The sequence below is a fragment of the Artibeus jamaicensis genome, unplaced genomic scaffold (genome assembly GCF_021234435.1).
Source record: "Artibeus jamaicensis isolate MK-2021 breed Jamaican fruit bat unplaced genomic scaffold, CSHL_Jam_final contig_515, whole genome shotgun sequence".
In the NCBI taxonomy this organism is placed as follows: Eukaryota; Metazoa; Chordata; class Mammalia; order Chiroptera; family Phyllostomidae; genus Artibeus; species Artibeus jamaicensis.
Window position 1 is genome coordinate 1530724 of NW_026521869.1, and position 24428 is coordinate 1555151.

General features: G+C 36.6%; 1 protein-coding gene across 18 annotated transcripts in view; it reads right to left on the minus strand.

The window, feature by feature from the left end:
- Positions 1 to 24428, minus strand: part of PARD3 (par-3 family cell polarity regulator) — a 766077-nt gene that overhangs the window by 378077 nt on the left and 363572 nt on the right. The window lies entirely within an intron of this gene.

A 24428-nucleotide genomic window follows, 5' to 3' on the forward strand; every position in this document is an offset into this window, starting at 1 on the left:
AAATGAAATGTCACCCAAGAATATATGCCTTACTTTATATTGGATTGGCCAAAAAGTTCATTTGGTTTTGCCAGTAAGATGGCTCTCTAGTAGCACTTAGTTGTCTTCACATTCAAAACAATTTTGTTACATTGTATTTTAACAGCTCTGATATCACCATGCAGTAAAAAAAAAAAAAAAAAAAAATCAGAATTGGTGAATTTTTATGCAGTCACGTTAATATTAAGATGGAAGAAAATTAACAACATTTTACTACATTATGCTTTATTATTTCAAGAAAAGTAAAAACATAACTGAAATGCAAAAGAAGATTTGTGCAGTGTATGGAGAAGGTGCTGTGACCAATCAAACATGTCAAAAGTGGTTTGCAAAGTTCTGTGCTGGAGAGTTTCCCCTAGACAATGCTCCACAGTCAAGTAGACCAGCTGAAAGTGATAGTTATCAAATCGAGGTGTTAACTGAACACAATCAATATTATACCACCTAGGAAATAGCCAATATACTCAAAATATGCAAATCAATAAACTTATTGGTGAAAATGAAAAATGTGTTTCATTTTACAAAAAAAACTAAATGGACTTTTTAGCCAAGCCAATACTTATTAGATACTTCCATAAAACCTGATTATTTGTTGTGCTTCTCTGTACACAGAGCAATTTCACTGTAAAAATGCCTCTGGAATAAGAACACACATCTAAATAATATTAACCACCAAGTGCTGTATACAATCAAGTCAATGAGAGGGGGAAGAAAACATTACTGGTTACTGGTTGAGGGAATTGACAAAGAGGAAAAGAGATGTCAAGGGCTGCAAAAGGTCTAACATTTTACCACCTGGAAGCTCCTAGGTCGGCCTGCCATGGCTCCCTGGATGATAGCAGTAGAAATAAGATGGCCAGGCCTGAGTCAAAGGACAGCTTATTACAGCAACAGCATTAGTTAGAATATCATTCTTTCATACACTCGTTCCTCAAGCTAAAGTTCTCACAAGGTAGAGTGAAGGGGGTCGGGGACAATGCTGCACACAGAAGAAATCTGCGCTTACAGAATGCAAGTCTCTTACACAGACAGTCAACCTCATGGCTATGGAGGGAGAGATACCTCCTGGCTTCCAAGGCTGTTTTCCATACACATGTCCTTGAAAGGGTAGTCTGGTACAAAAAGTACAAAAATGCATGAAAACCATGGGAGTTATCTGCCAACAAGAGAGTTCAACCTATGCACTGCCAAACAGCAGCATTCATGTATGATTACAAACAAACTAAACCTACGAATATCATTAAGAAAAGACCTAAGATAATGTCTTCATTGTTATAAAGTAACTAACAATAACATTAAATCCTATTAGTTAAAAGTTATAACTCCTATATCAAGGCAATTATCTTTCAGTGTAGAAATCTATATTCAAATGAACAAAAAAAAATCAAACGTGAAACTTAAAAAAAATTCTAAGACATTCAAAGTCTTCACTTCCATTCATATAAAGCTATATTTCAATGTGCTCCAGCAAAACCCAGGAAATTCAATAAAAACAATGAACAGATATCTGTATTAATGTCAACAATAACATTTTTAAAATAACATTAAAAAATAGACAGAACCCAAGGAATGTCCCAGAATTCAGTGAAAAGACAACCCACAGAAGCAGAAAGTAGATCACATCAGATGGAGAGGTGTAGGACATGAATTTCCACAAAAATAGTAATTAATAATTGGTATTATATTTATGAACATTTGGGAAATACTTTGACAAGTCTGATACAGAATGTGGAGAGTTGTATTGGAGAAAGTAAAGGTATGTACAGAGAAAATAAAACAAATTTTTAAAAAGTCAAAGCAATTAGCTCCAGAAACAACAAAAGAAATTGCATGAGAGAAAATTTAATCAGAGTGCCAACTTGGTTACACAGTGAACAATTCTTACATATGGAAATTATGTGATATTGGCTATTGATTAACTTGGAGGATGGGACCATGGAAAGTCAAAGTGGCAGAGAAGGAAAATCTCTCATATTTCATAATAACATGCAATAAATGCCATAAATGGTTTATTTAGAAGCAGAAGTATAAATACCAGAATAAACACCTGCATAAATTGAAATCTGTAGCCTCTGGGCAGAGGATGGGAAGCCAAAAGAAGATGACTACTATTTTTCTTTATTTATTTTTATTCTGACCACATATTTGAAAATCCCAACAGTAATACAGATGGATCTATGGTCCAGCTAAATGTTCAGATGCTCAAGACCCTCACAGGGGACCTGGCCTCAAGTTTATTTCAAAGGATATAAGTCAGGAAACCCAAACTGCCAGCAAGACAGCAGCAGTCTGCACAGCTGAGCAAGATCTCTGCTTGCAGGTCTCCCAGGTATCAGCTCAAGGCCAAGAAAGACACCCACAGCAGCTGGTTATAAGCACTTACCTGCCTGACCAGCCTCTTGCCTCATAGTTGTAATAGTTCTTGTTAAAACATCATAGCCATAGCTGCTTGTCAGACATTAACAGTTTTTCAAGTCCAGATGCAACTCACCAATCAGAGGTTACCTTTACCACACCAAGGTAGTTAATGGAAACTTTGATCAGGTCTCCAGAAAAAGGAAGCAAAAAGCTCATCAAAACTTCATTTCTCATCCAGAAGAGGAAAGAGACTTTGTTAACCCTTTATACCATATTCTATTGATCTAAGCAAAATTTTTTTTAAAAGATGAAGGAGTCAAGAAAGAGAGGGGCAGAAACAATAGTGTGAAAACATGGCTTGCCTCCTTGTACAACTAGAGATATAGATTTCAACAGAGTTCTGGTCAAGATTGAGGCGTAGGTAGAAACCCTTCACTTTTTTGCACAACCAAAATGAGAAAAACAACCCATCTAAAACCAATAAACAACCAGAAGTGCCATAAAATCAAACTGCTTGGAACTCTAGCAACAATGGAATTAAAGAAATAGTCGAACAGAACAATCAGATCGGTAAGGTGGCAAATGCAGAGAAACCATGGTGAGGCAGCAGACCGTGGGGGCAGGGCTGGCTACAGTGCAGAGGCAGGCTGCATGAGAGGGGGTGACTTAAGGGGAAACTGAGACTCACAGGTGGCTGTGGACTATGGCAGTTGCCACGGTGGGAGAAACTCACAGTCTCACACAAGAGTTTGTTAGAAAGTGGGCTAGAGATGAGCAGAAGAGCTGCACTGTTCCCTCTCTGGTTCCTCCCCTAGAGGCAGCACTGCAGCACAGCAAGGAGGTTTGCCCTGCCTGGGTGAATTCCAAAGGCCCCACCCCCTTATCAAGGGCCCGAGTGAAGAAATAGGGCCAAAATAAAAGAACAGCACAACCTCAGAAAGAGAGCTAAGCGAGGAGGACATGGCCAACTTATCTGATGGAGAATTTAAAGCCCTGTTAATCAAAATGCTCACAGAACTGATGGAGCTTGGTTGAAAAATGGAAGAACAAACAAATGAAAGATACCCAGAATGAAATAAAGCAAAATATTCAGGGAACCAACAGTGACAAAAAGGAAACTAGGACTCTAAGCAACGATTTGGAAAAAAAGGAAGACATAAATATTCAACTGGAACAGAATGAAAAAACAAGAATCCAGAAAAAATGAAGAGGCTTAGGAAACTCCAGGACATCTTTAAATGTTCTAACAACCAAATTACAGGGATATCAGAAGGATAAGAGGGAGAGCAAGTAATTTGAAAAAATAATGAAGGATAATTTCCCCAATCTGGCAAAGGAAATAGACTTTCAAGAAGTCCAGTAAGCTCAAGAGAGTCCAAAAGAAGTTGGACCCAAGGAGGAACACACCAAGGTACAACACATCATTAAATTACCCAAGATTAAAGACAAAGAGACAATCTTAAAAGCAGTAAAATAGAAGGAAAGAGTTACCTACAAAGGAGTGCCCATAAGACTATCAGCTGATTTCACAAAAGAAACCTTGCAGGCAAGAAGGGACTGGAAAGAAGTATTTGAAGTCATGAAAGGCAAGGACCTACATCCAAGGTTGCTCTATCCAGCAAAGCTCTAACTTAGAATGAAAGCACAGATAAAGTGCTTCCCAGATAAGGTGAAGTTAAAGGAGTTCATCATCACCAAGCCCTTATTATATGTAATGTTAAAGGGACTTACGTAAGAAAAAAAAAGACAAAAAATATGAATAGTAACATGACAACAAAGTCACAACTATCAACAAACGAACCTAAAAAATAAAAGAAAGAAAAACAGTGAAAACAAAAACTAAACAAACAACTAGAACAGAAATAGAATCAGAGAAATGGAGATCACTAAGAGGGTTTTCAGTGGGGAGGGGAAGAATGGGGGAAAGGTACAGGGAAGAAGAAGCATAATTGGTAGGCATTAAATAGACAGGGTAAGGTCAAAATGGTACAGGAAACAGAACTTATATGTACAACCCATGGACATGAACTAAGGGGAGATGCTGGAGTGTTGGGGGTACCAGGTGGAGGGGGGAGAAAGAGGAGAAAATTGGGAAAACTGTAATAGCATAATCAATATAATATAATTTAAGAAAAAAATTACAACTGAATTACAAAACAACTATCACCCAGAACCATCAGAAAATCGAGCTGTATTAAAGTCCAACAACCAAGAAATTAAAGAAGCCACATTCATTCAGACAGGCAAGAGGGACAGAGATGTGAAGACACAGAGACACAGAAAGGGCTGGTCCCACACAAACATGTGGTGGATAAAAATCGGGAGAATTATCTTGGAACAAGGGATCCAAGCCCCACAGCAGATCACCCAGCTCAGGGTTCTAATGTCAGGCAGATTAATCCTCATAAATTCTGGCTGTGAATACCAGTGTGGGTTAGGGCAGCAGAAGAAAACGTGGGGTTCTCAGGCATCTCTTAAAGAGCCTGCAGAAAACTTAGGACTTAAAAAGACTCACTCCTGCTGGGCCCCAGCACTAGGGCAGCAGCTGGAGGGGCACCAGTGGCATATGGTAAGAAACTGAAGTGTCTGGCATTAGGGAAAGTGCTGGGAGACAGTTTCCTCCCAGACAAAACTCCAGGGGACAGACAGCAGCCACTGTTCCTTTCCCAAGCCCCTCCCCACACAGAGCCAGAGAGCTCAACACCATATATGAGACTCCATCAACCTGGTTCACACAGGTTGCCTTTCCCTGGATATCACCTATGGCTCTGCCCCATCCAACTTATGGTATGCTTTCAACATTTGGCCATGCTACTATGACAGGGTCAAAGCAGTTCTACCTAATATGTAGAAACAAACACAGTGAGGCTGCCAAATTGAGGAGACAAAGAAATATGACCTAAATGAAAGAACAAAACAAAACTCCAAAACAAAACTCTAGGAGATAAGAAATCTATCAAGAGCAGAGTTCAAAGTGCTAGTTACTAGGATGCTCAGGGAACTCATTGGGTACTTCAGGTGCATAAAAAGGACCCAGGCAGAAATGAAGGTTACACTAAGTAAAATAAAGAAAAATTTACAGGGAGTCAACAGTGGAGTGGATAAAGCCAAGAATGAAATCAATGACTTGAAACATTAAGAAGAAAAAAACAATCAGAATAGCAAGACAGAAAAGTAAAAAAATCAAAAACAAGGATAGGATACGGTGACTCTGGGACAATTTCAAGCATACCAACATTCAAATCACAGGGGTGCTAGAAGGAGAAGATAAAGATTAAGAAATTAAAAACTTATATTAAAAAAATCAACAAAAGCGCCCCTAATTTGGTGAAGGAAATAGACATGCTAGTCCAGAAGCTCATGCTAGTTTTACATGAGCTTAGAAATTCATTGTTAGACAAGTGGACATAAAGGCATCATATGAACCTGCTGGTTCTCTGCTTCTAATAAAAATGAATACTCTTACGCTCTTCCATAACACTAACAATACAAAGGCTAACCCTCAACTGAAAAGCCTTCGAGTGAAAATGCCAATGGATGATACATTCTGAAATCTCCAGACTCACATATGTTTAAAAAAATTAAATTTTACTCTACTACTATTTATCATTTTAATTTGAAAAGTTATGTAGTTTTATTTCTCTACTTGAATATGAAATATCTTCTCTACATTCAGTTTTAAAAATTTTTTATACAAGAGAAAATGAAAGTTCTGATGGTACCCTGTTAAACAAATTAAAAGTATTTTTCCTCAAGGGTCTTATTACTAACAGTAAAATAATTTAATCGGTTCAATTTTATTGCTATAAAAATACTCAACTAAATCATCTTTTTTACAATCTTTAAAAACTGCATCTCCAAGATTTACCACACTTAAGAGAGACATGTAAACTACTACTGAGCTACAGTATCCCAGAGAAAATATTTAACAGCAAAAGTTAAACCACTCTCTGGAGGATCACATTTGGTGGAAAATAATTCCAAGGGGGATCAGCTTTCAAGTCCCCTTAGTACCACAAACAGGATTTCACAAAGCTTTTTCTGTTCATGTTGCCACTACTTGATTAGTTGGTCAAATCACCAGGGAAAAGTCATTTCCCATCAGACCTGGGAAAAAATATCTGCAGGGGAGGGTGTGGGGACTTGATAACTGAAAATGATACATCTATAGCAAACATCAAAGAAATAAAATCAGGAAATGTGTAATGCAATTATCCTTCATGATGATTACAGGCCACTACAGTAAAAAACATTTAGAAAAAATTTTAATTCAAATATCTTTAAGGACAGACAAAACTAGATAATAAACAAGACCTTTTGAAATGAAAAATTACTTTCTAAAATAAAAATATGTAGAGGGAAATTTATAAGAGTTATACTTTTAAATGAAGTGCCATTGATTATATCTTAACTATGCTCTGCAGGACCCAGAGCTCAACATCAGTAATTTTGGGTTATAGGAAGAATAACTCAGTACTTGAGATGTTGAACATTATGTGTGAGCTTTATCCCCTCACCTGGATTCCTAAATTCTCATCTCAAGCTAATAATGATCAAATGGAAAGACACTGTATTTAACACAGTACATGTAATTTCCATTTACCATAGAAAAGAAACATTTTCTATCTTGAAACGCACACATGACTCCACACAAACCAAGAGATGAGTCTTTAAAAAAAGAACAGATGGTGCCGATTTATTAAAGCTATCTAAATACAGAGAACAACAAAAACATTATGTATCTTTGCACCTGTTAAACACAGAATGGAATCATGAAATTAAGTTCCAAAATGTAAACCTGCTTCTCACAGATTATTTGAATTTCAGGAGCAAAGAGGAATCTCATAGGAAGGTGTCTAGTCCAATATTTAATCATACACTAAAATCTCCTTTTTCCCTTTCTTCTTCCATTTTTCTTGTGCTCCATGATGCACGAAGCCTTACATTGAATCCCTGAGTTCAGTAACTAACCACCCCCAGCAGGTCACGTGGCATCATCTGTCTCGCTCCATATTTACCCCCAAAATATGAGCATGCAAGTATCATCATTGCAGCAATACCATGGCCACTTGTTTGGCAGAAGGTGCCTGTTACATTACTCACAGTTCCCCAACACACTCTAATGACCAAGTGGGACCCATTAGATAACATGGTTTTAATCAGTCTGGTCAATCTTCTTTCAGATGATACTTGTTTACTATAGCAACACCAATTTGTTTTCTTCTGGACATGCCTAAAAAAAACACTCCTGACTTCTGAATTGTTAAAATCTACGGAGCTTGTAAGGTGATCAGACATGCTTTTCTAACAACATTGTAATCCTTACTTGGGTGACATTTTAAAATGTTTTAGTTTTGAAGTGGAATAAGTAATACATGAGTAAGTAAACAATATTTATCTTCCTCAGTGGTATGTTAAAAGACCATTATTTTTAAAAACCAATGCATACCTTTTCATTCAAGTTCCCCTTGGCTTAAAAAAGTTTTTGAAATTAATAACTGTTTAACTAAAGTAAAAATAATTTTTAAATAAACATTTATTTAAATCAATAAGAAATAAAAAACTTAAAAAATATTTCCTGCTAGTGATAACTGCAAATCACTTCTTTAAAAGTCAAGAAACATACAAACTTTAAAATGTATACCAAAAAATAAATGACATTTGCTAGTATATATTGCAGATATATGATGTGTTGATTACTAAAGAACTCACTTCTTTAGTCCTCAATAAAACCTCGCTTCTACCCTCAGCACAACCCTCAAACATTTTTTATTAAACAACACATATGGGATTGTTACTGAACTGAATATGTGCAAAGATTTTCCCCCTAAATATAACTGAGCGACACAACCACACATCATATTCCCAATGATTTCGTCACAGTGTTGTTTTAACAGAGCGGTGTTGTTGACATGCAATATATTCATTTACCACACTTACTGAACATCTTTCCATGAAATTACATCTAAATGTACTGGACCCACCCAGTATGTGCAGAGGTATAAAGAACAAGTTGCCTCTGCCACCTCTTACTCATTTTACCAAGTCCTAATTTCTTAATCTGATTTTAAAAATAACATTACTGATCTTTCTAATAAGCTTGCTGTGATGGACTCCTGGATATTGCTACATACAAATCACCTTACATATTAAAATAAAATGTTGATGGAAATGAAAAAGAACCAATTTCAAAAAATATGTAGAATGTACCACAAACCATATACACGATTCCATTTAATCACCACAAAAAGCTAGAGATTCTTATTATGAGAAAATCAGGCCTTAAACAGATTTCAGATTCCTTCATAGTGTCATAGCTGCGATTTTGAAAATTCCATCAAGGTTTGTGGTTCTTCCATTTCACTACCTTTGTTTCACTCAGTTTTACTCACAGAAAAGTAAGCTAGTCCATCAAGTAACAAATGTGACCCTAGCCAACTATAATACTTAGTGTCAAGGCCAAAATCTGTGAGAGAAGAAAACATAATAAAATTTATGTTGTGAAAATATATTAAATACTAAACATATAATAAATGTACTTTCATATAGAGCAGAAATTACTATTAGAATATTTTTTGTAAGTTTAAATTTTAGGAGAAACATCAGAAAATCCTCTTAGTGGTTATGGCTGGGTGGCAGAGCTAGAAGGCATTTTATTTGACCATGTCTTTATAATATTAGTACTTATACATCAAGCATGAAATCTTTTAGAAATAAAGAAAACCCATTTTTATTTTTTAAAAGCCATGATACATTTATATATAATATCATCAAATTATAATTTCTCTAAAAAGTAACTTTTGCAAAGCATCAAGGACCTAGAAAAAAAACAGAACATGACAGTGAACTATGAAGATGGAATTGTTCATTAACACTCATGTGTATCATATTTAATCAGCTGAAGAGGGCAAGCAGAATAATTAAAAAGAAAAAATATATGCTTTGGTATACTATTCTGAAAGGCAGAAGTTTAAAATGAGTAAAAACTGATAAGATGCAATATCAAATAAATAAGGAAACTAGAAGAAATTTCAATTAAAACGGAATCAAAGAAAGAATGTAGTTAAGAGTAAAGGAATATCACACAGGCAAGTTAATCACCTAAACCTAACGGGGCTTTCAATAAGTAGCAAGATACAGATTTGTACTGTTTCCTTGATGATAAAAACATATTTGACCATGATTAATTACGAAGGGCCTTATAAGAAAGTGTTTTGCAGTCCAAAAAAAAAGTCTACACCTCATTAATTTTGACTGTTAATAAACAAGTACAGAACACATGGCCTATACCAAAATCTACTTTTGCAAATATTTATTAGAGTTTGCACTGGTTTGTTACTTTTTAATGAAGCATTATAATTTTACAACTGAAATGCGGACATTAACTTACTTGAAACCAATCAATAACTTGCATAAGGTAAAGTGCTTTCAAAAAAATCTTTCATTCAATTTTCTAGTTTAGTTAATGAAGCAAAGGCAGTTGGTAGATTTCCTGAGTAACAAGAGATTGTATTCTCTCAAATAAATGAAACTTATTAATGTGTTTGACATAAAGTATATAGCAATGATGATTAGTCTAAATGCTCAAATTTAAATCATTAGTCTGAATGCTAAATTTTAAATCATGTCTCAAAATATTGTAATAAATTTAGAGATTAATATTAATAAAACTGATTTGCTATGCATTATTGTACTATCTTTAATGTACAGAATGCAATACAAATGTCTAACAAAAATTAAGATAGTAACAAGTACACTAATTTAAAGTAGAAATGTGTTGTTTGGTATGGCACCTTAGCCCTGGGTAAAAAAAAAAAAAAAAAATGGCTTCTACATACAGAATAAATGAAAAATTATGCAACCTGTCTGTCTCAGTTTAGTCATTTATAAACTCCAAAGAATAATGATATTTACTGAGTTTCTACTAGGATCAATGAGCTAATTCATAGAAAATACTTTTAACACTGCCTCACAACTATAAATAGGTGTTCAACACTACTTCTATATAAATAAAAATATAAAACTTGATATATAACATATTTGTTTTAAAAAATAAGTCTGTGTCCTACTTACACTAAACAAAAGTTAATAAAGTACTAATACAAGATTTCCACCTTTTCCACCTTACCTTGGGTATTCCTTTCTAACCTTTTCAAATCATACAGGTTTTTTTCTTTGCTTACACAGATATAGTAATAAAATATAAATATTTTAATTAATATAATGGTTTTATTTCAAAGTTTACAGAAACTACTTTTAAATGATTTACTATTTCATCAATTCACTTATCATAACATTTTAAAAATCCAGTAATTATGAATTTCTAAATAAAAGTATTTCAGTACTTAGGTTATTTTCTTTGACAAAAGTAAAAAACATAATGCTTTAAATGATGATCATTTTAAGGTACTTAGTGCCTAATTACTTTCTAAAAGGACCACCAAGCCAATTGGTATCACTGCCAGCCTCATATCAGACTGTCCATCTCACAAATGCACTGTCTGTAGATTCTTGCATATTTGCACATCTTGAGAACAGAAACAGTATCCCCTCCCACATCTCAAACTAAGGGCAGGCACCTTAACTGCCCATTACCAAAGAGACAAGTTTCTCAGCTCAGGTTTCCTCTCCTGTAACACAGCCCATACAGCCCACTGGTGACACTTCACTGTGTTTGGGGGGGGTGAGGGGGGAGATGAAGGCAAGTGAACCAAAAATGCTAAAGCTTGCCCTGCTGGCTGTTCTGAAAAAAAAAAATCTCTGACCCCGTAGTGTCATATTTTCTGAAAGCTTCCATAAAACTGTGACGGGCTAACTTGCTGGTGAATAGGATAGTCTCGGTTCTTGACTGGCTGCTGTCAAAACCCTCCCTCCCTCCCTCCCTCCCTCCCTCCCTCCCTCCCTCCCTCCCTCCCTCCCTCCCTCCCCCCTTTAGTTAATCTGACCAGCAAGAAATCTTGTTGATATTCTATCATCTGAATTTAAGATTACTAGCGAGGTTAAACATATCCTCGCATATGTGAAATCTTCATTTTCATCTTATTTGTAAAACAGAGATGGTAATACAAGAGAACAGTACTATACATAAGCAATTTGCTTCTTCCATTGCTTTTCTTCAGGCTTTAATAGGACACACACTTCATTTCCTGCCTCCTTCCCTTTCAGTCATGTGCCCAAGAAGTAACTACCTACTCTAAGATTTATCCTTCACACACATTTCCAACCAAAAATGATGATCGATAGGAAAGAACTGTTTGCAAGTGGTGACTGCTTAGAATGTCCATTTCAACAGTTATCATCAAAGTTTCTTGAATCAGAGAAATGAGGTAAATGCTGGGAAATCAACTTCATTAGATTTACTAAGCCCATCATTTGCTTTTGATTACACAATCTGACGGTACTTTCAGTTTCCTCAGGTTGTTCCCTTGGGATATGATTAAATATGGAATTCATGACTTGCAAATGCACTAAAACTCCTCAGCTCATTTTACAAGAAAGACTGTCTTATCAATATTTTACCAGAAAGAGGTGTCTTCAGAGTAAAAGACACCTTTCAATTTTGAGTATAAATGAATGCACAAATGCTATATAAAACCAATTTAAAATATAAAATACAACAGACACTCATTACTTTCAGATACAAAAATAAAAGGTTTGAAATATTTATATGGAGGTTATATTTATGGATAGAAACATTTTTCTCTTGAAATATTTACTCCTGAAATTAGGACTGTGTTGTCTGCTTATTTGTTCTTCAAATAACGGACCAGGTTAAACTGGATTATTAGTAATAGGAATTTTTGCTCTTAAAAAAGTTTGCCAGGTAGTACATCGATTTGGTAGAAAATGGGCTCTATAACTAATAACAAACTAAATTTTTACTTTTTAGACAGTAAGTATATTTTTTAAAAGCCACAACACCTATCCATTTATGTCATCACTCCAGAGAACAGGCATGTGTAATGTGTACGAACAATTAGTTAGTTAATGACAAAATAACTAAATGTCTTTAGTTAATGACAAAGCAAAGATAAACATATTCGGAAGCCATTTACACTTTCCCTATAAAGTAAGCTAAGCCTTTATTATTCAGATTAGTTTTTCCATGGCCAGAGCAACATTTTCCTCCCTTATCTGAGAAATCTTTTGAATTCTCTTCAAAACCAGGAATCTGTCATTAGGTGATTTTTAAAGTGAATCCCCCAGCTCCATCATCCTGATTCTGCTTTCTTTCTTTAATCCCTCACTGCCTGGTTCATGGTTCTGTAACAGATGGACAGATTTCTTAGGCTCTTGGACATTAAATGTAAAACCCACTTCTCATTTGGCCACACCATGTTGTCTGTGTTCTCTACCATTTTGAAAATCACTTCTATATGAAAATTATCTGTAAAAATAGAATTGCACACTTTTTTTTGTGCCTATAAGTTTTCTTGAGGATAACACGTCAGATGTTAATAATATTACAACTTCTTAAAAAAGCCATTAGCCCTGGCTGCTGTAGCAGAGTGGACTGAGCGTAGGCTCTGAACCCAGGGGTCACCAGTTTGATTCCCAGTAAGGGCACGTGCCTGGGTGGGGGCCTCAGAAGAGGCAGCCACACAGTTATGTTTCTCTCCCTCTCTTCTTCCCTCCCTTCCTTCTCTCTAAAAATAAATTAAATCTTTAAAGAGAGAGAGAGAGAGAGAGAGAGAGAGAGAGAGAGACCACATTCAGGAAAGTAGGAACATCAAAAAAGAAAAAAGAACCATTACTCCATGGGAAAATTTGTGACACTGGTAATAATGTTGCTAAGTTTGGGTAGTTGAATCACACAATTGTCTAGATCAGCAATTTTCAGCCACTGCACTGCAATAATTTTTAAAACATGCAATACCCAACTATTTCATCAGGGACACTAACCTCTTTTTCCTTAGGTGGTCAAATAGAAAAATGACAACAGTCAACATAACAATAGCCATCCAGTGTGAGTGAACATCATACCTATTTTTTTGTCAGACCAGCAAAAAATGTAATATATTTTTTGGTGTGCTGCAAAATTTTAGTAATTAGTTTATGTGTGCCATGAGATGAAAAAGGTTGACAACTGCTGGTCTAAGACGAAGAGACATGCAGTTACAGAACCCACTCCTTCTGATACTGCAAAGAAATACCATCAAGCTATAAATCACAAGTTGAAAACAGAAACACGTACATGGCACACCACATGCCTAAAGAGAGTCCTCTATGGTGCAGGGGTCTTCTCAGTGCACATAAAACTCGGTTACACTGTTCACAATAAAACACCCCAAAGAACACTCAGCCCCGCCTTGCCTGTCTCATAGGACTGTAAGCTTTGAAAGGGTAACTTTTAAATCACATTCTCAAGTCAAAATCCTGGGATTTATAGAAAAGCAATGTTAATAACAAAATGTAACTTGGGAAAAATGTAACCTGAAAATGCATCCTTCCTAATCACAATTTGTCCAGGGGCTCACAGAAAGAGGGCTGGACGTGGGCCAGTACAGCAGGTAGCCATGGACATGCAGAAGTCCATTTCAGAGAACCAGAAGTTTGGTCAATCTGGCTCAAGACAGAAACCAATGCAATGAATGGACTGTCACAGCAGTGACTTAGAGGAATAACAAGGCACTTCTAGGAACTAACATGAACATTTAATACAACCAGGACTGCACTGACAAATGCCTAACAATAGTATCTGGGGGGGGGGGGGGCGCGGCACTGAATTTTGCAATGCTTGCCAACACCTGTGATATAAATTCCTCCTGCCCCCATGGCAGGTTCAAGCTACTGACATAATGTTATTGAACAGACTCAGGAAGACACATGCACCATCAGGTAGGCCTTAGCTATGTGCATGATTACTAAAGTGGTACTGAATACTATCAGAAAGAAAGAAAAGAGAAGAATAATAAAGGATATCAAGAATATAAAGTATCAAAACCACTTCTAACATGTAATCATACCAGACCAGATTATTGTTTAGTTTTATTTTGTATCTTAATGGGGCTATTCATACAGTAGATGCTTAAATATTACTGGAATCAACTAACAAATCAATTACTCACAACTCATGAATTTATAACAGCAACCACTCTAACAGCAATTCTTATCTAAAACTGAACCTGGATTTTAAAAGGCTAGTAAGACAGGCATTAAGCACTGCAGTGCACCTGCTGACTCTGTGATGAATAAGTAAGACTACCAGAAAAGCATCCCCTCGGAGGGCTCATAGCTTAGGGTGCAGAGAACAGGTTGCATTTCACCCCAACACTCCCCTTCAGCAAGACACCTAAAAGCAGTGACATAAAGTATAAATGTCTTTTCAGCCCTGGCTGGTGTAGCTCAGTTAACTGAGCGTGGGCCTGTGAACCATGCGATCAAGGTTCGATTTCCAGTCAGGGCACATGCCTGGGTTGCAGGCCAGTTCCCAGTGGGGGACACATGAGAGGCAACCACTCATTGATGTTTCTCTCCCTCTCTTTCTCCTTCCCTTCCTCTCTCTCTAAAATAAATAAATAAAATATTTTTTAAAAATGTCTTTTCAGTGTTTAATAATTACACCTAAATGTATACATTGTAAACAAAGCATTTTATTTTACCTTACAGATTTTCTTATTGATTTGAGAGAGAGAGAGAGAAACATTGATTTGTTGTTCCACTTATTGATACATTCATTGGTTGCTTTTGTATGTGCCCTGACTGGGGCTCAAACTGTAGCCTTGGCATATGGGGATGACACTCTAATCAACTGAGCTACCCAGCCAGGGATATCTTATAGATATTTTAATTAAAAATTAAAAAGAAATCTATATGGAGATATTGCCTCAGACGATAAAGATGGGCAGAAAGAGAGAAAGCAAGAGTGGTGGTAACGTTAACACCTTAATGAATATACAAGGAACCTCATATGTGTTACTCCAGAACTGCAACCCGGAGGGGTTAAGTGACCCACTGTTCCCTACCACACAACTACAATTATCTGAAACAGGAGTACATATATAAACATACCATACTCAAAGGAGCGCTCCCTGAGAGCAAGCCAGGGCAGGTGACCTGGAAAGAGTGAGGCACACAGGTTACCAGCACCACAAGGTCAAAATGCAAATCAAGTCCACTGGAGAAGCTCTCACCGGTAGGGAAGGAGCAAATCACCCACAATCACCTCTCTTGTCATTTCAGTCAGCTATGCTCTGAGCAGACATAGCTAGACGAGCTGCACCATTAAAAGGGGTCCAGGAGAACAGCCCCACCCTGGTGATCCTTGACACATTTATAAGGAGGGCAGGGGAAGAAGTTGCAGAGACCATCATGACTAATGAGCAACAAGCACTCCCTGGTTAAAATGAGGCAAGGTCAGAAAAGGGATACCTGAGGAAATTACAACTACATCCGGGAAGTGGACTTGGTGGGAATACTTCGGGGCAGGCTTTCCTCGGGCATCTGTGCACTCAGTGCTGGACTCCAGTGTTCTAAATCTAAAGTTCAGTTCTCCTAGAATGCACTGATTATAAGGTAATAACCTGATGCAAGATGAAACTGAAACCATGGCTGGACCCCGACAGATATCAATGTCTACATGTATTTGTTGGAGACAGACTACCAACAAACAGAAGTGGATGCAGATGAAATAGCACCTGAGTTTGAGATCATTAAGACAGGACTGTGAAACACTCTCATTTCATGAGCTGCAATGGCCAATTTCACATAAGAACAAGTTTATTTACTTTGCAATTTAAAGGAAATCGAGAGAACTTAAATTACATACAATTTGTTTCTTCCCAAATTTTCATTTTGAAAAATTTCAAACCTCCAGAAATTTGAATATAATCAACCTAATATACACTTACCTAAATTCACTAAGTGCTAGTATTTCTCTGCACTCTCTTATAGGTTTTATTCTTAAACCATCAAGATTAAGTTGTCAAATAGATATTCCTACAGGTAACTTGCAGATAATAAAATATTCTCAAAAAGGAAAAACGGAATGCAATTTTCTTTGTTCATTTTAATTTCAAGAAATATGTGTAAGGAAATGATGGGAGCATGTGTCCAAATGGTTTTCAATTTGCAACTGCATTTATTCTGTTCAGCTTTTCTGATGTTTTAGAGAGAGAAACAGACCGAAAGGAGATTGTTTAAATTGCATAAGATTAAAAATTTAGACCCAGATATTCCACAGGTAGTTTTCAACAAAGTAGAAATGAAAACATCCTTGGTTTAACAAAATATAATATAATTTTATAAAAGATTCCACAGAGGAAAATGACCAATCTAAAAAGGTTTGGTTTTCAAGTAATGTGAAAGTAGTAAGGCATGTCTAATATCAAATAATAAAGAATAAACATACAACATTTGTTTAGAAAATGCATACTTATAAAAGTTTTTCTGAAGTCTTTAAAAATTAATTGATTTAATTGTACGCTTTCAAAGATTTGGATGTGGTTATCCAAAAAAAGTATAAATCTACAAGTGGATGGATAATGAACATCAAGATGTGGAAATTAAATTTTTACTTTTTATCATGAAACTCTTCAAACAGTGAAGCACCATGAATGGTGCTTATTAAAATATATTCAGAGGACTTCTGTCAAGATGGAGACGTAGATGGAAACACTTTACCTCCTCACAAAACCAAATCTAAAAACAACAAAGTTTTAACAACAATAAATGCAGCCAAGCCACAGAAAATCGAGCAATACTGAGTCAGAAAACAACGAACCGCTCAGCTAAACCGGTGAAAGCCACAGGAGCCAGTCGGACAAAAAAGATCCCCCGACCCCGGCGGTGCACAGGCAGCCGAGGGCGTGGATCCCGGGTGCAGGGTAGCTATGGGCAAACCCAGGGAAGGAGCAGGGTGGATGGCTGACTTCAGTCGCGCATTTGCGCGCAGATGAACCAGCGAAGAGACGAGCATTGAGACAGACATTGCAGGCCCCAGCGCAGGGCAGCGGGCTCACACATTTGGTCACAGATAAACAGGTTGGAGGGGGGGGGGCAGGGTGAGCAGTGAGGACCACCATTGCTCCCTCTCTGACGCCGCCCCCACATACAACATCACAACCCGGCAACCTGAGTGGCCCTACCCTGGTGAACACCTAAGGCGCCTCTCCTCATACGTAACAGGCTCAAACAGATCAAAACATGGCTCAAGAAGAACTCAGAGCCCCAGAGCCGATAAATGTAAGCGAACAAGAAATTGCCAACCTATCAGATGCACAGTTCAAAACACTGGTGATCAGGATGCGCACAGAACTGGTTGATTTTAGCCACCAATTAGAGGAACATATGAAGGCTAAATTAATTGAAATGAAGAGAAATGCACAGGAAACCAATAGTGATGGAAAGGAAACTGGGAATCCAATCAAGAGAGCGGACCAGAAGTAAAAAAAAAAAAAAAAGACCAAACAGAAAAGGATGAAGAAACAAGAATTCAAAAAAATGAGGAGAGGCTAAGGAACCTCTAGGACATCTTTAAACACTCCAACATCCGAATTACAGGGGTACCAGAAAGGGAAGAGGAACAGTCACGAGTGGAAACCTTATTTGAACAAATAATAAAGGAGAACTTCCCGTTGTTGCAAAGAAAATAGACTTCCAGGAAATCCAGGAAGCTCAGAGTCCCAAAGAAAGTGGACCCAAGGAGCCACACGCCAAGGCACATCATCATTACATTACCCAAGATTAAAATGAAGGAGAGAATCCTAGAAGAAGCAAGAAATAAGTGGAAAGTCACCTACAAAGGAGTTCCTATCAGACTGTCAGCAGATTTCTTAAAAGAGACCTTATAGGCAAGAAGGGGCTGGAAAGAAGTATTCCAAGTCATGAAATCCAAAGACCTACATCCAAGATTGCTCTATCCAGAAAAGCTTTCATTTAGAATGGAAGGACAGATAAAGTGCTTCTCAGATAAGATCAAATTCAAGGAGTTCATCATCACCAAGCCCTTATTATATGAAATGTTAAAGGGACTTATCGAAGAAAAAGAAGATAAAAAAAGATGAACAGTGAAAGGATAGCAAACTCACAGTTACCAACAACCACACCTAAAACAAAAGCAAACTAAAAGGACAGCTAGATCAGGAGTGAACCATAGAAATGAAGATCACGTGGAGGGTTAGCAACAGGGGAGTGGGAGAAGGAGAAGGCAGGAGAAGGTACAGAAAATAAGTAGGATAGACAGTAGGTAGAAAATAGCTAGGGGGGAAGGCAAGAATAGTATGGGAAATATAGAATCTAAAGAACTTGAGACACGTGGTCATAAACTAAAGGGGGGAAATGGCAGGGGAGGGATGTGCAGCGTGGAGGGGAATTAAGGGGGGAAATAGAACAACTGTAATGGCATAATCAATAAAAAATATATATTTTTAAAAAATGAAAAAAATTCACTACTTTGCACATTATCTCCATTTTAATGGGTATATAAATGTTATTCTAACACACTTAATATTTTATTTCATAAATGGCAGCAAACAAATTAAAGGGCCATTTACATATCCATGATTACTGATCTTCAGAAAATTACTTCAATCTGTTTTAGAAATCTTTAATTCACTAGTCTTTATTCAGTGGCCACCTTCAAATGATGGCATAAGACACCATGATGTTTCTAAAGTTCTGTTCAATTTTCAGGGGGAAGCGATTACAGCCTTGTCCCCTGAAAATGCACTAAACTGTTTAATAAAGAACCCTATGTATTTAAAAAATTAAATATAAAAAATGGAATAATTTTTCATTAATATATTAATTTTAAATGGATCAAGTAATTTTAAAGATGTTGGATGTTGAAGGAAGAATGAGAAATAATGTGAAGAAAGATCACTTAAACCAAAGAAAGCAAACCCATCTCAGTTTTGAAATACATGTTAAGTGTCCATCCAGTACTTTTTTAATGTTACAGAAAGCATTTTCCCATTACGTCATGTCATAAAAGGTTAAACTAGTGCCAGAGAATATAAAATAAAATTTGGAAGTCTCACTTCACCACTACAGTTCTACTCCAAGATCCCTCTTTATAAGTGATCATGGCTGCAATTTACAAACCATGATTTTATGACTGTATATACATAAATGCCCATATAGTCAGATATATAACTTTATAGGAAATAAAATATATTATACATATATTTGATATAAAAATAATTGAGGAGCCACTCCTCCATTACTAAAAAATAGTAACCTGTCTCTACTATTTTTCTACTGCATGAATTTATATAATTACTCATGTGTAAATGTGCGGTAACTATTTTCCCACTAAAAAGTTTTAAGATGATACTTATTTTTTATTGTAGTTTTTCCATTACCACTTATCCCTACTACACCCTCTTCCACCTACACTCTCTCCTCTCCTACAATCATCACACTGTTGTACAGGTCCATGAGTTCGTTCTCTTTTTATTTCTTTACTGCTCAAAACCTCCACCACCCCCAGCAACTCCCCGACCCATAGCTGTCTGCCTGCTCTCTCTGAGTCTGTCTCTGTTTTGCTTGTTAATTCACTTTCTTCATTAGATTCCATTTATCAGTGAAGTCATATGGTATTTGTCTTTCTCTGACTGTCTTATTTCACTTACCACAATGTTCTCCAGGTCCATCCATGCTGTACCAAAGGGAAAAACATTACTCTTTTTTACTAACAATCAATATTCAATTGTGTAAATGTACCAGTTTTTTTTAATCCACTAATCTACTGATGGACACTGTGCTGCTTCCAAATCTTGGCTATCATAAATAACACTGCAGTGAGCATAGGGATGTATATATTCTTTCAATTTTGTGTTTCAAGTATCTTCAGATAAATTCCCAGAAGTGAAATAGCTGAAACATAAGGCAGTTCCATTTTTAATTTTTTGAGGTAACTCTATACTGCTTTTCATAGTGGCTGCACTAATCTGCATTTTCACCAACAGTGCATGAGGGTTTTTTATGGTTCCATATAAATTTTTGAAATATTTGTTCTAGTTCTATGAAGTATGTCATTGGAATCTGATTTCACTAAAAAACTACTAGAAGTGATAAATGAATTTAGCAAAGTAGAATGATACAAAATTCATACTCAGAAATCAGTGGCATTTTTATATGCCAACAATGAACTACCAAAAAGGGAAATTAAGAAAACAATCCCACTCACCACTGCTTCAAAAAGAATAAAATACTTAGGAATAATTTTAACCAAGAATGTAAAAGACCTCTACGTGGAAAATTGTAAGACACTGAAGAAAGAAATTGAAGAAGATACAAATAAGTGAAAGCACATACTGTGTTCAAGAATAGAAAGAATTAACATTAAAGTGTCCAAACTACCCAAAGCAATATACAAATTCAATGCATTTCCTATCAGGATACCAAATGCCCCACATAGCAACAGTGATCCTGAAAATGAAGAAAAAAATTGGAAGAATCATGCTACCCAGTATTAAACTATACCTCAAGGCAACAGTAATCAAAGCAGACTGGTACTGGCATAAAAACAGACACATAGTTTAATGGAACAGAATAAAGAACCCAGAAATAGACCCACAACTTTACAGTCAGTTAATATTCAACAGAGGAAGCAAGCACATACAATGGAATAAAAATAGTTTATTCAATAAATGGCTGCTGGGAAAATTGAACTGATACATGCAGAAAAATGAAACTAGACCACCTTCTTACACCACACACAAGAATAAATTCAAAATGATCAAAGACTTAAGTGTTAAATCCAACACCATGAAAGACTTGGAAAAAAACACAAGCAAGCAAAATCTTGGACACTGCTCATAGCAATTTTTTATCAGATATATCTCACTGGACAAGGAAAACAAAAGGAAAGATTAAAAACTGGATTACATCAAACTAAAAAGCTTTTTCACATCAGACAATATCATCAACAAAATAAAGAGAATCCACAGAATGAGAAAACATATTCACCAATACATCTGATAAGCAGTTAATATCCAACATTTATAAAGCACTTACAAGACAACACCAAAAAAACAAACAACCCAATTGTAATAGGCAAAGGACCTGAACAGACATTTCTCCAAAGAGGAAAAACAGACTGCCAATAGACATTTGAAAAGTAGCTTAAATTCACTAATTGTCAGAGGAATGCAAATTAAAATCACCATGGTCTCAACATCCCATCTCATACCTGTTGAAATGGATATCATCAATAAATTAACAATCAACAAGTGTGGGAAAGGATGTGGACAAAAGGGAACCCACGTGCACTGTTGGTGGGAATGAAGATTGGTGCAGCCGCTCCGGGAAGCAGAGTGGGAATACCTCAAAAAATTAATAAATGTAACTGCCTTTTGACCTAGCACTCCCACTTCCGGGAGTATATCTGAAGAACACAAAACAATAATTACAAAAGAATGTAAGCACCCCTATGTTCGTTACAGCATATATTACAACTGCCAAGATATAGAAGCAGCCCCAGTGTTAATCAATAAAGCAGTAAATAAAACCACCATGTGACACTACTTGGCTGTAAAAAAATAGAAGAAAATTTTACACTTGGCCACAGTATGGCTGGACCTTGAGAGCATTACGCTAAATGAAATAAGCCAGTCAGAGGAAGACAAATACTACAGGATTTCACTCATATGTGGAATCTAATGAACAAAGTGAACTAACAAAGAAGATGAGCATAGACTCATAGATGGAGAACAGATGACAGCTAGTAGGGGTGGGGAGGTTAGCCGGTAAAGGGATTGAGCAAAAAGGACAAATGATTCATGGACATGGACAACAACATGGTGATTGCTGGGGCGAGAGGGATATAAGAGGACTAAATGGTAATAAAAAAATACAATAAAGATTAAATCAATAAAGAAAAAATTACAGTGCTGACTAAGGTATAATGAGATAGGCATTCACATATGCTGCAGTTGGACTGTAAATTAATATGGGCCTTCTGGAAAGCACTAAATGAAATGCAATTGATTGCTGGACATTAATTTTATGTCTTGCTACTTTATTGAAGTCATTTATCAGTTCTAGTAGTTTTCTGGTGAAATTTTAGGGTTCTCTATATAGTGTATCATGCCATCTGCAAATAATAACACTTTTTACTTCTTTTTTTTCCAATTTGGATGCCGTTTATTTCTTCTTCTTGTCTGATTGCTGCGGCTAGGACCTCCAGACAATGGTGCGTAAGAGAGGTGGAAGCAGACATCCCTGTTTTGTTCCTGATCTTGAGGGAGAACACTGATAGTTTTTCCCCATTGAGTATGATCATGGCTGTGGATTTGTCGTATGTGGCACTTATTATGTGGGTACGTTCCTTCTATTCCCCCTTTTTTGAGCATTTCTATAATAAATGGGTGCTGGATTTTCAGGTGCATTTTCTGCATCTATCTATATGATCATGTGGCTTTTATCTCTCTTTATGTTTACGTGCTGAATCACATTTATCAATGTGCAATTACTGTATCAACTATGCAACCACAGAATAAATCCCACTGGACCAAAGTGTATGACCATTAGCAAAATTAACAAATCAAAGATAGATACTGTCAAATACAGTTTCTAAAAGGCTTCATCCGCTATATTTCAATCTATAGCACACAAGTGTGCCTTCCCGGCCATGACCTTCAGGACAGGAATCTTCTTTTTGAGCACTAGATGGCTGTAATATAAATTTTAAGTTAGCAATTAAGAAACTATATATTTTTTCTTTGAAAGTATATTGATTCAAAGAACAGACTCTAGTGGCTAATTTAAAATGTATATTTATAACATCATGTAACATTAACTTCCACCGTTTGAGCTGTTGTCTTAAATGGTAATATTTAAAATTATATACATTTTCCCTTGTGAGCACCTAAGACTCAACCCCTTACTATGTAACAGGCATGCCAAGACTAAAAAAAAAAAAAAAGGCCCAAATGAAAGAACAGATCAAAGCTCCAGAAAAAATGCAACTAAGCAACAAAAAGATAGCCAGCCTATCAGAGACGTACACCTCAAAACACTGGTAATCAGGATGCTCACTAAATTGGTTGACTATGGTCGCAAATTGGATGAAAAAATAAAGGCTATATTACATGAAATAAAAGAAAATGTACAGGAAACCAACAGTGACAGGAAGGAAACCAGGACTCAAGTCGAGGTTGTGGGCCAGAAGGAAGAAGAAACATTCAACCTGAAAAGAATGAAGAAACAAGAATTCAAAAAAATGAGGAGAGGCTAAGGAACCTCCAGGACATCTTTAAACGCTCCAACATCTGAATTATAGGGGTACAAGAAAGGGAAGAGGAACAGTCACGAGTGGAAACCTTATTTGAACAAATAATAAGGGAGAGCTTCCCCAATCTGGCAAAGGAAATAGACTTTCAGGAAATCCAGGAAGCTCAGAGAGTCCCAAAGAAGATGGACCCAAAGAGCAACACGCCAAGGCACATCATAATTACATTACCCAAGATTAAAATGAAGGAGAGAATCCTAGAAGCAGCAAGAGATAACGGGACAGTCACCTCCAAAGGAGTTCCTATCAGACTGTCAGCAGATTTCTTAAAAGAGACCTTACAGGCAAGAAGGGGCTGGAAAGAAGTATTCCAAGTCATGAAATCCAAAGACCTACATCCAAGATTGCTCTACCCAGCAAAGCTTTCATTTAGAATGGAAGGACAGATAAAGTGCTTCTCAGATAAGATCAAATTCAAGGAGTTCATCATCACCAAGCCCTTATTATATGAAATGTTAAAGGGACTTACCTAAGAAAAAGAAGATAAAAAAGATGAACAGTGAAAGGACAGCAAACTCACAGTTATTAACAACCACGCCTAAAACAAAAGCAAACCAAAAGGACAGCTAGATCAGGAGCAGAACCATAGAAATGAAGATCACATGGAGGGTTAGCAACAGGGGAGTGGGAGAAGGAGAAGGGGGGAGAAGGTACAGAAAATGAGTAGCATAGACCATAGATAGAAAACAGGGGGAGGGCAAGAATAGTATGGGAAATATAGAATCTAAAGAACTTGTGACATGTGGTCATAAACTAAAATGGGGGAATGGTGGGGGAGGGGTGTGCAGGGTAAAGG